Below are 11,795 nucleotides of genomic sequence, written 5' to 3' on the forward strand. Positions count from 1 at the left end.
AGCCCTAGGTCGTCTCTGACCCCCCCCCCCATCAGTTTCCCAGCCCCCTCATCCTTGGAAGAAGGGCAGTGCCTCCACAGGCCTGAGTCCTCTCTGACTCCACCCTCACCATACTCTCCCCTTTTAAACTGTCTTGTCTCCACGGTTATTTTATTTTTGAAGGTGGAGGGCCTCAGTTTCAAACTTAGTCAAGGCCCTCCTGAAAACCTCTCTGCAGCCCTACTCCTGCAAGAAAAAATAATGCCTCTCTGTTCCTCTAGAAATAATGACATCCATTAATAATGACTCATCACTACTAAACCCGGGGCAGCTAGCATTCTTTCTTAATAGAGGGATCTGCCGGATGATTAACAAGTACAATTTTGTTTTTTTGGACAAAAAGTTACCTTTCCTTTAGCTTGCCTATCCTATCCATCTCACTATTCCTAATAAGAAATCCAAAGGCTATTAAAATCTTACTGTCAGTGTTGTGTTCACTAGTCCATGACTGAAACACAATGCAAAAATTTTAAGTCTTGCTTCATGTTTGTGCACATAGGTGTTCCCTGCATTATGTGTATACGAGCAATTGGACACGCTCCCATAATCTGTTCTAACTTGTCTCTAGGTTTGGCTTGCTGGATTTTACTTGTTCACATTAAATCTGTCAGATATTAACAGCAAAGAAGTCTATTATTTGTAACAGATGCATTGTTACACACAGATCTACTCTATATATGACAGAGAACCAGTTAGAACTAGGTTGATTCTTTTGCTCTCCTTTAGTTTTGTTCAGATGAGTATTATAGGAAAATGAATTAAAACAGTGGTCTCAATGCATTTCTGGTGTAATTCCATTGAGTCCGTGGGATTGCACCACAGATGAATGTGGCTCTGTTTGAGAGTCAGATCTTCAAAACATAAGTTTAACCATCTCCATCTCCCACAATGATTATAGAAAGCACTTTAGGGTGCACTACTGATTAAATATCTCCTATAAGTGGTTGAGATGATCTGGCCCACAAAGGAGCTTAATCTATTGAAAGTGTAGTTGCGGTTTTGTGCTGTGTCTAATACTTTCAGGGCATCTCATGTCCCTATGAATAAATAAAATCAATCTTCTCCTAGAAAACAGGTGCCTAGTATCTAAAACTGATCACAGCTTCTAGACAGTGTCCTGGGTACACTTTTCTTTCAGTGAGCGTTCAGGTGTGAGTTCTCCTTTATTCTGAAAATGAATAATTGCTCTCTAGCTGCTTGAAGAAAGGCTTCCGCTTTAAGAAAAATTAAATCCTTATTTGGCAGCTTCATTCTGTTCTGTTTCTTGCTGCAAGCAAACTTTTATGTTGTCTGTTCAATTGCAGCATGACACACAGGGTGCTGATTTCAGCAAATGACTCTGACTCATTCCTCCTCATCTGCATTGACCAGACTAAGAGCAAGATAAACAGGGAGGGGTGTGTGCATGCATATATGTGTGTGGCAACAACAACAGAAAAATCACATGGGGGTTTACAAATTCTGTATCTCCTTTGCCACTGATCTTGCATGGCTTTGATCTTAATGGGAGAATGTGATCTGGATTCTTGGCACCTTCTATTATCCTGTTATTTCAAAGGCAGCCTCTCTTTTCTTATCTCACTGCCTCAGTATCATTACATCCCTATTGAAATCAGCTTTCCCCCCCTTGTCCATCTCCCTAAAATACAGACTTTGTACTGCTTGTTCAGTTAGTCTGTGGTGGGTTTTTTTTATGCTTGGCACTCGGCTGTATTAATTTCTCTGGCTGTGTCATTCTTCGATTAGTTGAATTAGCATCACTTTTAATTCAGACACATGTCCTGAATCTTGCTGAGTATGCCAAAAATGAAGTGGAGCTTTACAGCAAGTGCAGCTTCTTTTAACAGAATGCCTAATAAAGAATTAAAATGAGGCTTGAAAACAGAAAAGTTTGTACAGACGTGTATGAATAGATGTTAGAAGTGATCATTAATGGACTTCCTCTGCAACAGAATATATAAAAATACTTTGACAACTGAGGACCTAATCATGGTACAGTGCCTTCTTTCTCTTCAATCACTGGCTAATTTGATTCATACTTTTGGAACCAAATAATTAGTATCTGTCCACAGTTCATTAAGGAGGTGCAAAGCCTCAGGGTTCTACCAGATCCATCAATAATCTTGGTAGCAGCAGTAGTGAGAAACAAATTCTTCTCCCTCTGGCTTGCTGGGAAATTATGCCTCTTCCTTCTGGCCATAGTGATCTGGTCTTTCATCAGTTCCATAGTGGACTAGTGCAACTCACCGTATCTGAAATTGAAAGTAGAGGCAACACCTACTTTAGGTTGTGCAGAATGAGGCAGACCTACCCCTTAGCAGGACTGGCCTCAGAGAATCTGGCACACAGGTGCTCCATGTCGGGGTCTATTTAAGATTCTGACAGGTGTGTGCTCAGATATGTCAGAGACCAGTTATGACCTGATGAGGCAGCTGCCAGCTGCAAATCTATGGGACCATGCAAGCAAGTGTCTAGGATGAAGGTCTTGAGAGCCAGACATAAAGGTGACTCGCATTCACTCTGAATCCGTTAACAGTGCTCTTGATTGTAGAAGCGGCTTTCCTGTCCTCTCAGACAGAAAGTCCTGAGGCCACAGCTGAGACAGTATGTACATTAAAGGAAACTGCAGTTGTCTGTGTACATCTGGACTGGCTTTTGGCGTTAAAGGTAGTAAAGGAAGAGTCCACAGCCCAGTACTGACGGTTTGGTGGAACAATAAATAAATGAATAAAACCACCTGTCCTAGCAATCTCCATGCAGATAGGTGTGGCCACTATTCCCAGTTTTACTAACATGGGTAAATAGGTCACTTAAGCAGCATCTCAAAATCAGATGACATCCTGTTGTGAAGCTTTAATAAAAGTGTCCTGTGCTTTGGAGGTAAAGGTTCTAAGCTGCTTTGCCTGTGCTTGATAATGAATGTGCATGGTTACTACTTTTATATACTGTAGTCAGCTCTAGTTTATTATACATTGGGGTGGAAGATGGGAAGTGGCGTGAGGCAATATAAAGAGTCTAATATTTGCCAATAAAATACATACACAACTCAGCTAATGTTTAGCCAAGATTCCAATTTTGACCTCTGTTCCATGAAAGGGAAGAAAACTGATTCTCATTTTCTCTCTCCCTCCCCCACTGAGGTCATTGGTGCATTATTAACTTGGGTATCTTTTTATGTCAGCAATTAAAGGGTTAGACTAGAATAAAACAAAGAAGCATCTGTCAAGATAACAATTGCAGTAACTGTTGTTTGAAATGAATTACTAGCTTTTTGAAGCTTAATGAGGCCATAATTGCGCACTGTACTGCATACTCATGACATCTTATAAAAAGATTTGACAAAATTAAACATGCAGCTTCTGGAGACAGGCAGCTGCTTTGGGAGAATGTAGCATACAGTAAGGTGTATAACAGAGGAGATGCTGAATTAAAATACTTACTATAACAGGGAGTAGTAGAACAAAACAAAGAAATTTTCTTAGCAACTTGAGAAAATATTATTTTTGTTGGTTTTAATTTCAGTAGCACATTTTCCAAGCAGAAAGCATGATCCCTGCCTTGCGGAGCTCATAATCTTGGTGTAATCTCCTTTTACTGACAATGTATAAAAACAAGAACCTTAATAGTTTTCCTCAATAGTCTGATTTACCTTCTTAGGAGTGGATGTTGAATACAGTATGTGAAACAAACAGAATTCAAAATACTGATGTATTTGCAAATCTCATTCATTACAGTCCATGCCATCTTTACAAACCATCCATCTTTGCTACCATCATACTGTATCAAGACGAACTAGCAAGCCTTTATCATGTTCTGTTAGCTATAGGGTTAAGAAGCTACATGAATCTTGTGGCACATAAATGTCCTAAAGAGACTAGAAAGAGTTCAGGGAAATCTGAATTTTCTTTTAATGACATATTATGGAAATAAAAAATCCAAGCAATTGCAAGACTTATGTTTTCTTCCTATTACTAGAGGAAAGAAAAAAAGTTGCCTAAGTTATACAACCCATATCAGAACACAAGTAGGTATTTTGGCCCTCAAGAGAGATGTGAAAAAAGAACTAAGAGAAAGGTTGAAACTGCATACAAATAAAACAATGGAGAGAAGAGAGGGAAAAAGTCCCATTAGGCTTCATTAAGGTATAAACAGGGATACTTATGGATTAGGGGGTCAGATCCTTCCCCCTGCATTAGGGCAGTTTCTTGTCACTCCACTGGTACAAAGCTGTCTTTAATGTGGGTTAGCTAACCTGTGGAGGACCTCTCCCATGCAGGGGGCTTTCTGAGTGAGTGGTGTAGTGCTTCTTTGACACTTTCCATCTGGCGCAGAGTATATGGTTGGGGGGAAGGGGTATGACAGGCATTCTGGTGATCCAGTGATCAATCTATTTTTGATAAATCTTTTACAGCCATCTCTTATGTAAACACAAATTCAATTATTTCTCTGTGCTGATTACTTTCAGATCTACCTGCCTACTCTGGACCTGTCTGTACAAATTAAAATCTTGGCCTGTCTTTCTGACAGATTTCTGAATACCCAGCCATCAGTTTAAGATCAACATGGGCAATATCACCATCCTCCCTGTCATTTCGGCCTATAATCTGGACATCCCTGTCAATTTTTGACTTTTCTCTAGATCCTCACTCATACTGTGTCTGTGGGTAAGTCTACACCGCAGATGAAGGTGTTATCACAATGCTGATAGGCAGACCCACATTGGCTTTAATCTCACGGGTGCTGAAAATGGTGCTAGTGAGATCATAATTTTATGAGCATTGGTGTTGTCTAGCCACCCCAGCACTGCACATCAAGGACTCTGGGTAGTAATTGGGTTGTTTGTTCCTCCACCATTCACAGTACATTTCAAAGAGAGGTGAATACTGAGATATCCCATGTTTACAATTCATTTACATGATAGAATATTCTTTTGACCTCTGAATCATCAGAATACAGCATAGACAGGGACCGTTGACTACATTGTCCACCCTACTCATACATATGTAAGTACACAAAAACACAAACATTATCTCCCCACATGTCTTCTGTGGGTTATTCATTTTGCTGGATGTTTAACCCTTTCTAGCCATGTGTCACATAAGGAAACACTTGAAGGACACAGATATAACCTTCCAATAAAGTGATTGACACAGGCAATATGCTTTCCAAAACAAAGTATCTTTTTATTGATGTAACTAATAATCCCTACTACATTGTAATCTAAAAATAGAAATCAGACACAAATCCCTTATTACAAGTTACAACAGCATACAAGTTAAATGATTCTAAGTGATGTGCTCTATTGCAGATGGCCAGTGTGCAATAGATCACTGACAGCAGTTTTTAAATTATACTTTAAGTTTTACACAGGTAAAATACAATTAACACACACACACGCACATGCACATACTAATACTACACTATACTTATGCTAAACTAGAGTTAAAATTAGCAAGCTTACACTATGATAGCGCTGTGTTGTTTACTGTTGCTGGTTGCTGCTGCTACTGTTGCAGCTCACTCTCGGTCAGCTCCCTTCTTAATTATTATTGTTGCCGCTTGGACTCATGGTTTCTCCCGCTTTGCTACTGTTGCAGCTTTGTGTCTGTTCTCTCTTCTTCAGCAGCTGCTCTTCTAACTTCTTTCCAGCAGCTGTTCTTTCTCCTAATTGTCTAACTTCCTGCTGACTGTCTGCCTTTTATACTGTTCTAGCTGTCAGGTTTTTGTCTGCTGCTACCAGAAAAAGCAGCTCCAAATCAGCCCAGGATGGAGCTGCTTAACTGTTCCCTACTTGGCTTTCTGCCAACACCCTTTCACCTAATTTTGTACTGCATGTGCTCATTGTTGAGCATTATCTTATTTTACTTATGCTCACTGGTGTTTGTTTACTTCAGAGCCATGATTACCTCATCCAACCTTACTGCCCAAGCTTCAGATTTAATTTACTTTGTGACCATTCTTCATTTTACTTTCTATTCTACTGGGCATGCTTAATCCAGGAATCGCTCAGCTCTGGTCATGTGACCTACATTGTCCAATGATAAGTGACTTGCAGCTTACAGTTGGTGAAGTGACTCTTGTTTATTGAGGAGGGAAGCCAGAGACACAAAATGGAGGTTGGGAATACAACATGGAGTCCAGGGAATTTCTTCGCTATCATCTTGTTGCATTGTCCATGTCACCTCTCTCATTGTGTCCCTCCACTGGCTCTCCCTTCTGCATTGCATCAAACACAAACTCTTTTTCTTCACTTTCAAGGCCCTTTTCAGTCTAATCCTACCTGACATCTCTCATGCTATCACTGTGTCGACTCCCACATCTGACCTGCCAATGCTACCAGCCTTCTCTGATCTTTTGTTATACTTTCAAACAAGCACCACTGTGCTTTCTCCAATACTACTCTTCACATGTGGGAAGAGCTCACCTCATTATTCTCCTTCAAATTTGTCTTTAAAACTCTTAGTTGTGATGCCTACAAAAAACCTTGACAAGGTGAGGTAGTATCTTTTATTGGACCAACTTCTGTTGGTTAAAGAGACAAGTTTTCAAGTTACACAGAGCTCTTTTGATAACTGATAGGCAGCTGAGGTGCTGAGACCACTACCTGCCATGCTAACCAATATTATCTCATTGTTTACTTGTGCTCCTCCCATTGATTGTATCCCCCTATTGCCTCTTGTGTATTTTAGAGTGTAAGGTCTTGGGGAGGTGGACTGTCTTTTTGTTGTTGTACAGTGCTTAGCACAACTGGGCCTTGATCTGACTGGGGCTCTGAAGTTCCTACAGAATATAAATAACATTGTCAGCTTGTTCACATTACAGCACCATGAAGGGACCAAACCAGGCCGGACCAATCCAGGATTGATAGGGGATAAGGTGATCCATGGGCCATTTTTTCCCTCAAATTACTTTAAATTTTTTTCCCTGATGTTAGGCGAGAATAGAATTTGGCCAGTGCTTAATTTATAATGAAAGAGGTTCCAGGACTCAATCAATTTTTTTACTTTCATAACTGACTAAGCAAACCCACGGGGTGCCAGGTCTATGAACTGCCAAGATGCTGGGGGCTCAGCCCCAGCAAGCCCTGGCACAAATTAAGCACTGAATTTGGCCTCTTGTTGAAAAAGCTGCCTGCTAGTTTTTATTTCCTATAGTGTTTATCCACGACCAGCCAGGCCGTTTTATATAATCTTGTGTGTGGTAAAATAGGTTCAGTAAAATACCTAACCTAAGTAGCAAATGCTAGCTTTTATTTTGTAAGAATCCTCCTTGATGTCTGGGTGACTCATCAATTTTCCCATATTTTTTTAATCCAATGATTTGCATGCTGTAAGGCTGTTAGTTATTTCCATTTCAGATTTTAAATCCACCTTATACTTTTCAGATGGTTTTAGTGAAGTCATGGAGCATGGTTCTGATGTTTGAGTATAACATCAGAGACAAAACACTTGTTGCTTGCTGCCAGAGCCCGCTTGATTGCATGACAAGATCATAATGCATGGATTTTGTCTTATTCAAACACTCAACAATGCCAGCAAGGGGCATCAAAGGACAATCCTGTTTGAAGACAGTCTGATTAGGATCCAAAGAAAACTGATATATTTAAATAGCAGAAATTGAAGGTTTGATTTTTCCAGCAGAGACTGACGATAAGACTCTTGATAAGACAAAGGTTAGCTTGGCAATACTGTTATAATCTCACCTTTCTGTGCATGGCCTTACAAGAGATGGTAGTGCAGAATCTTAATGTTTATCTTTCATATTTGTTAGCAGCCAACTAAGCCATGTCACGTACAGAGCTTGGTGCGACACCTGAGAATAAAAAGTGCACAGACACTGTTAATGGCATTTGGGGGTCCTTGGTTACATTTCACTGAATAACTATACATTTTCCCTTTAAGGATATTGAATAAGAAAATTAGCTACTCTAAAACGAGATAGGGTGTAGATATTTATTGCCACAGGTATCTGAAATTAGCATCCATTCCTTCTGTCATCACTAAAATTCTTAAATATGGGTTACATCAATAAATTAGAAATGGCCACAGTGATTTTTTCCAGGGATTATGATAAATATTTTACAGTTACCTGATATGGGAAAAACAGGAGAGATTGATGTTATATTTGGTCAGAAGGTAGAAAAGCTAATCAAGAACATACAGATTACAGTGAGATTAGACACATAATCTCTATAGTTTATGAGTTAAAGTAGGATTAAAATCCTGGCCGCCTTGTTATACATAGTCTTTCTTCTCTGATTTTTCTCTTAAAGCATGGTTGCTTGTAGGCAAAAAATTTGCAACGTAAAGCTAACATTGTTTCAGAAAGACACTTGCATTCTGATAGATTGCAAGGGCATATACACAAAAGAGAGAGATGCCTTTGTAAGAGTTAGATAATAACTATGCACTGAATAATTGTGGGGGCAGTCTAGCTAAAATGAACCTTGTACATCCAAGTTCAAGTGCGTTATAGATTAAAAAAAATGGTGTGGTTTCTCTGGAAGTGTAGAGGATACGTATAAACCAGCTTAATTGACTGGGTTTGTGTGCACACTATTGTAAGACACATCTTTTTGCAGAGTAAATCCTGCAGCATCACACACTTCAGATGAAATCCAGACTTCACTGTGGCCTAGTTTTCATCCCTGCTATTTCTGCGAATAGCAATGAATTGCTAGACTGTTTTAGAAAGATTCTATAAGTTTAGATGCTTTGCAAAATTAGACAGAGGTTCTACCTGTTGTCTATTTAACTATGACTGGGGCTGGAACTTAATGACATGCATGTGCCAGGAACATAAAATGTATGTCTAGAGAGCTCTCTGATCATAACTATGTGGAATATATTTAGTGCAATGTTTCTTTTAAAGAAGATAAAATGCAGCCATTCAAAGTGAGTGATAAAGCTTAGGAAGTACCTTGGTTTGCAGTGTGCTACTTCATGCCTCATAATGTGGCTTAAAGTTATGTGATACACATTTACTATTGTCTAGAGATGGAGGCAACGTACATGCAGCGTACATTCTGTTAACAGCAGCACATCTCTATAAATAACCTCTCAATAAGTATGTTTGACTTGAGGTAATTATGGGTATTTATTAATCATATGAGTGCTAATAGCACTACATAACTTCTCACAGTCTAAAGCTGTTTATATGTCACAGCAGTTTCTTACAGATGCCTTAGTGTCCTTTGTCCAACATGAACTAAATTTCAACTTCGAGTCTTGGTGCCTTATAGAAAATCTATTTACCTTGTAGGAATTCCCTGTTTAAAAAGGACCTTAGGAACTGGCATAGCTGTGACAGAAGACAAAGTTAATTCTCCTTAGTTCTTTTGAGTTCTGAGAGTTTGAAGGGTTTTTCTCCTGTATATGCTTCACTTATGAGACATACCTTATCCCTGTGGATATGGGCTCTGAGTCTCTTTGGATCCAGGTCTGTGAAATTTCAGTCCTGTTGCGGAGCTCACCACTCTTGCCATTTACAAATAGTCTTTCCTGTAATTAAATGTCCTTTGTTTAATGAAATGTCCATTGCGTGACATAGAAGCACTGCCAAATCTCTTTCTGGAGTGCAGTGTAAGCAGTTTTACTGACATTAATAACAAATTATTGCTTTTTGTGGGAACTTGATTTCTGAGCTTTACCTTTCTTCTTTCTTATACACTAGAAAAGGCTGAACTACATTAAATTTCCATGTTAAGTTTCACAAATGTGTGCCTCTAGCCAATGCTGTTTTACTCAGGTATGAAGCACACCTGGAAGTAACAGCACTTACAGGAAAAAAATATTTTCTAATAAAAAAACCCTACTTTTCTGATAAGCAGACCAGGGACCCTTTATACTTTCTTGATCCTTCACTACATGTTGTATCCTTTTTAGTTAGCTCCAGTTGGGTTAACCTGATGGCAGAAAGATTTTTAGGATTTCAGTACTATGACCAACTGCAGTGTAACATTTTAAACTCAGGTGAAGCAAATCTCACCTTGTGGTTCACCTGGAGAAGGCAGAGGGTCAAATACAGTGCTCAGGGCTGGATTAATCTTTTGTGGGCCTGGCGCCAAAGATATTTGTGGGCCCTCATGGGGGCAATGGAGCATGGCACAGGGAGGTCAGTTCCCGGAGTGAGGAGCAGGCCAGGGGCAATGGGGCATGGTATGGCAGGGGCGGCCCCGCCGCACCCAGCCCAGTGCAAGGGCACTGTTTACAAACTGGCAGTCGCCAGACACACAGTGGCCTATCCGACCCTGTGCTGCCAGTGTGCCCCTTCCCCTTGGGGGTGGAACTGTGACACACCACACAGCCCCCCTACCCAACATCCCCCTGATTCCCTATGCCCAGTGCTCCCCAGACCTGCCATACCCAGCACCCCCCACAGATCCTCCCCACAAATACAGCGCTCTGCACACCATCACACCTGCCCAGTGTCCCATGAAGATGCCCTGCTAGCGCCCCAACACACACAGATCTCCCCCACTACCCAGTGCTCTTCCCCACATCCCCACCACCACAACTACAGAGAGCCCCACACAGACCCCCCACTGCTTAGCACCCTAACACACACAGATGTCCCCCACAACCCTGCACCCCCTCAACAGACCCCCATACTGCCTAGCACCCCAAAACAAACCTCCCCTACTAACCAGTGTCCCCCGCCCCTTCACAGCCCAGCATTCCCCCCCCCACATAGCCCCCAAAGATCCACTCCTCCACGCCCTGCCCCCCAGCCACACTCACTGGACCTGCTGAGCCAGCACAGAGCAGGGATTCCCACTCCCAGCACTGTGCTAAAGGGACAGGACAGCTGGAGCTCAGGAGCACAGAGTGGCCACGGCTCCATCCCCCAGGACCCCACCCAGCCCTGCCCGCCTGGTGCTGGTGGTGCCTGTGGCAGAGAGGAGGCGTTTCCTTGCTGGGGTGGGGAGGAGCTGCTGACTTCCCTTGCCTGTCACTTCTGCACAGTGGCCCCCTGCCCCCGGGGAGCCTGAAGCAGACAGTCACTGGCCCAGAGGCTTGGAGCCGCAGTGGCTGAGGCCTCCTCTCCACCCTGCGACTGCCTGCCAGTGACGGGGGTGGAGAGGAGCTAGGGTTGCCAACTTTCTAATTGCACAAAACCGAACACCCTAGCCCCGCCCCTTCCCTGAGGCCCCGCCCCTGCTCACTACATTCCCCCTCTCTTGATGGCTTGCTCTCCCCCACCCTCACTCACTCTCACTGGGCTGGTGCGGAAGGGAGTGAGGGCTCTGGGGTGGGGCTGGGGTTGAGGGATTTGGGGTGCAGGAGGGGGCTCCAGGCTTGGGGGTGGGGCCGAGGGATTTGGAATGTGGGAGGGAGCTGTGTGTTGAGGCAGGAGGTTGGGGTGTGGGAAGTGGTGAGGTCTCTGGGCTGGGGGTGCAGGCTCTAGGGTGGGGCTGGGGATGAGGGGTTCAGATGTGGGAAGGGGCTCTGGGCTGGGGTAGGGGGTTGGGATGCAGGGGGGTGAGGGCTCTGGGATGGGGGTGCAGGTTCTGGAATGGGGCTGGGGATGAAGGGTCTGGGGAGCAGGAGGGGACTCTGGGTTGGGGGGGTCAGGGCTGGGGCGGGGGATTGGGGCACAGGGTTGGGGCATGGGTTTACCTCTGGCGGCTCCCGTTCAGTAGCGCAGCGTGGGCGCTAAGGCAAGCTTCCTGCCTCTCCTGGCACCGCAGACGGTGCTGTGCCCTGGAAGGCCAGCAGGAGGTCCAGCTCCTAGGCAGTTGGGTTCAATAGATAAAG

At 42.9% G+C, this 11,795-nt stretch overlaps 1 long non-coding RNA gene across 2 annotated transcripts; it reads right to left on the bottom strand.

Annotated features, from left to right (window-relative positions):
* Positions 1-1,899: 1,899 nt before the first annotated feature.
* LOC125644209 (uncharacterized) lies at positions 1,900-11,086 on the bottom strand. Of its 2 annotated transcripts, XR_012670153.1 has the most exons (4): positions 10,779-11,086; positions 9,436-9,539; positions 7,742-7,851; positions 1,900-2,291 (listed from the first exon to the last, which is right to left on the bottom strand). It is a non-coding gene; the product is annotated as an uncharacterized LOC125644209 (long non-coding RNA). The 2 variants fall into 2 exon arrangements; XR_007358927.2 differs by lacking the exon at positions 1,900-2,291 and having other exon boundaries at positions 5,230-7,851.
* Positions 11,087-11,795: the final 709 nt, after the last annotated feature.

Source organism: Caretta caretta, chromosome 10 (assembly GCF_965140235.1).
Source record: "Caretta caretta isolate rCarCar2 chromosome 10, rCarCar1.hap1, whole genome shotgun sequence".
Taxonomy (NCBI): Eukaryota; Metazoa; Chordata; order Testudines; family Cheloniidae; genus Caretta; species Caretta caretta.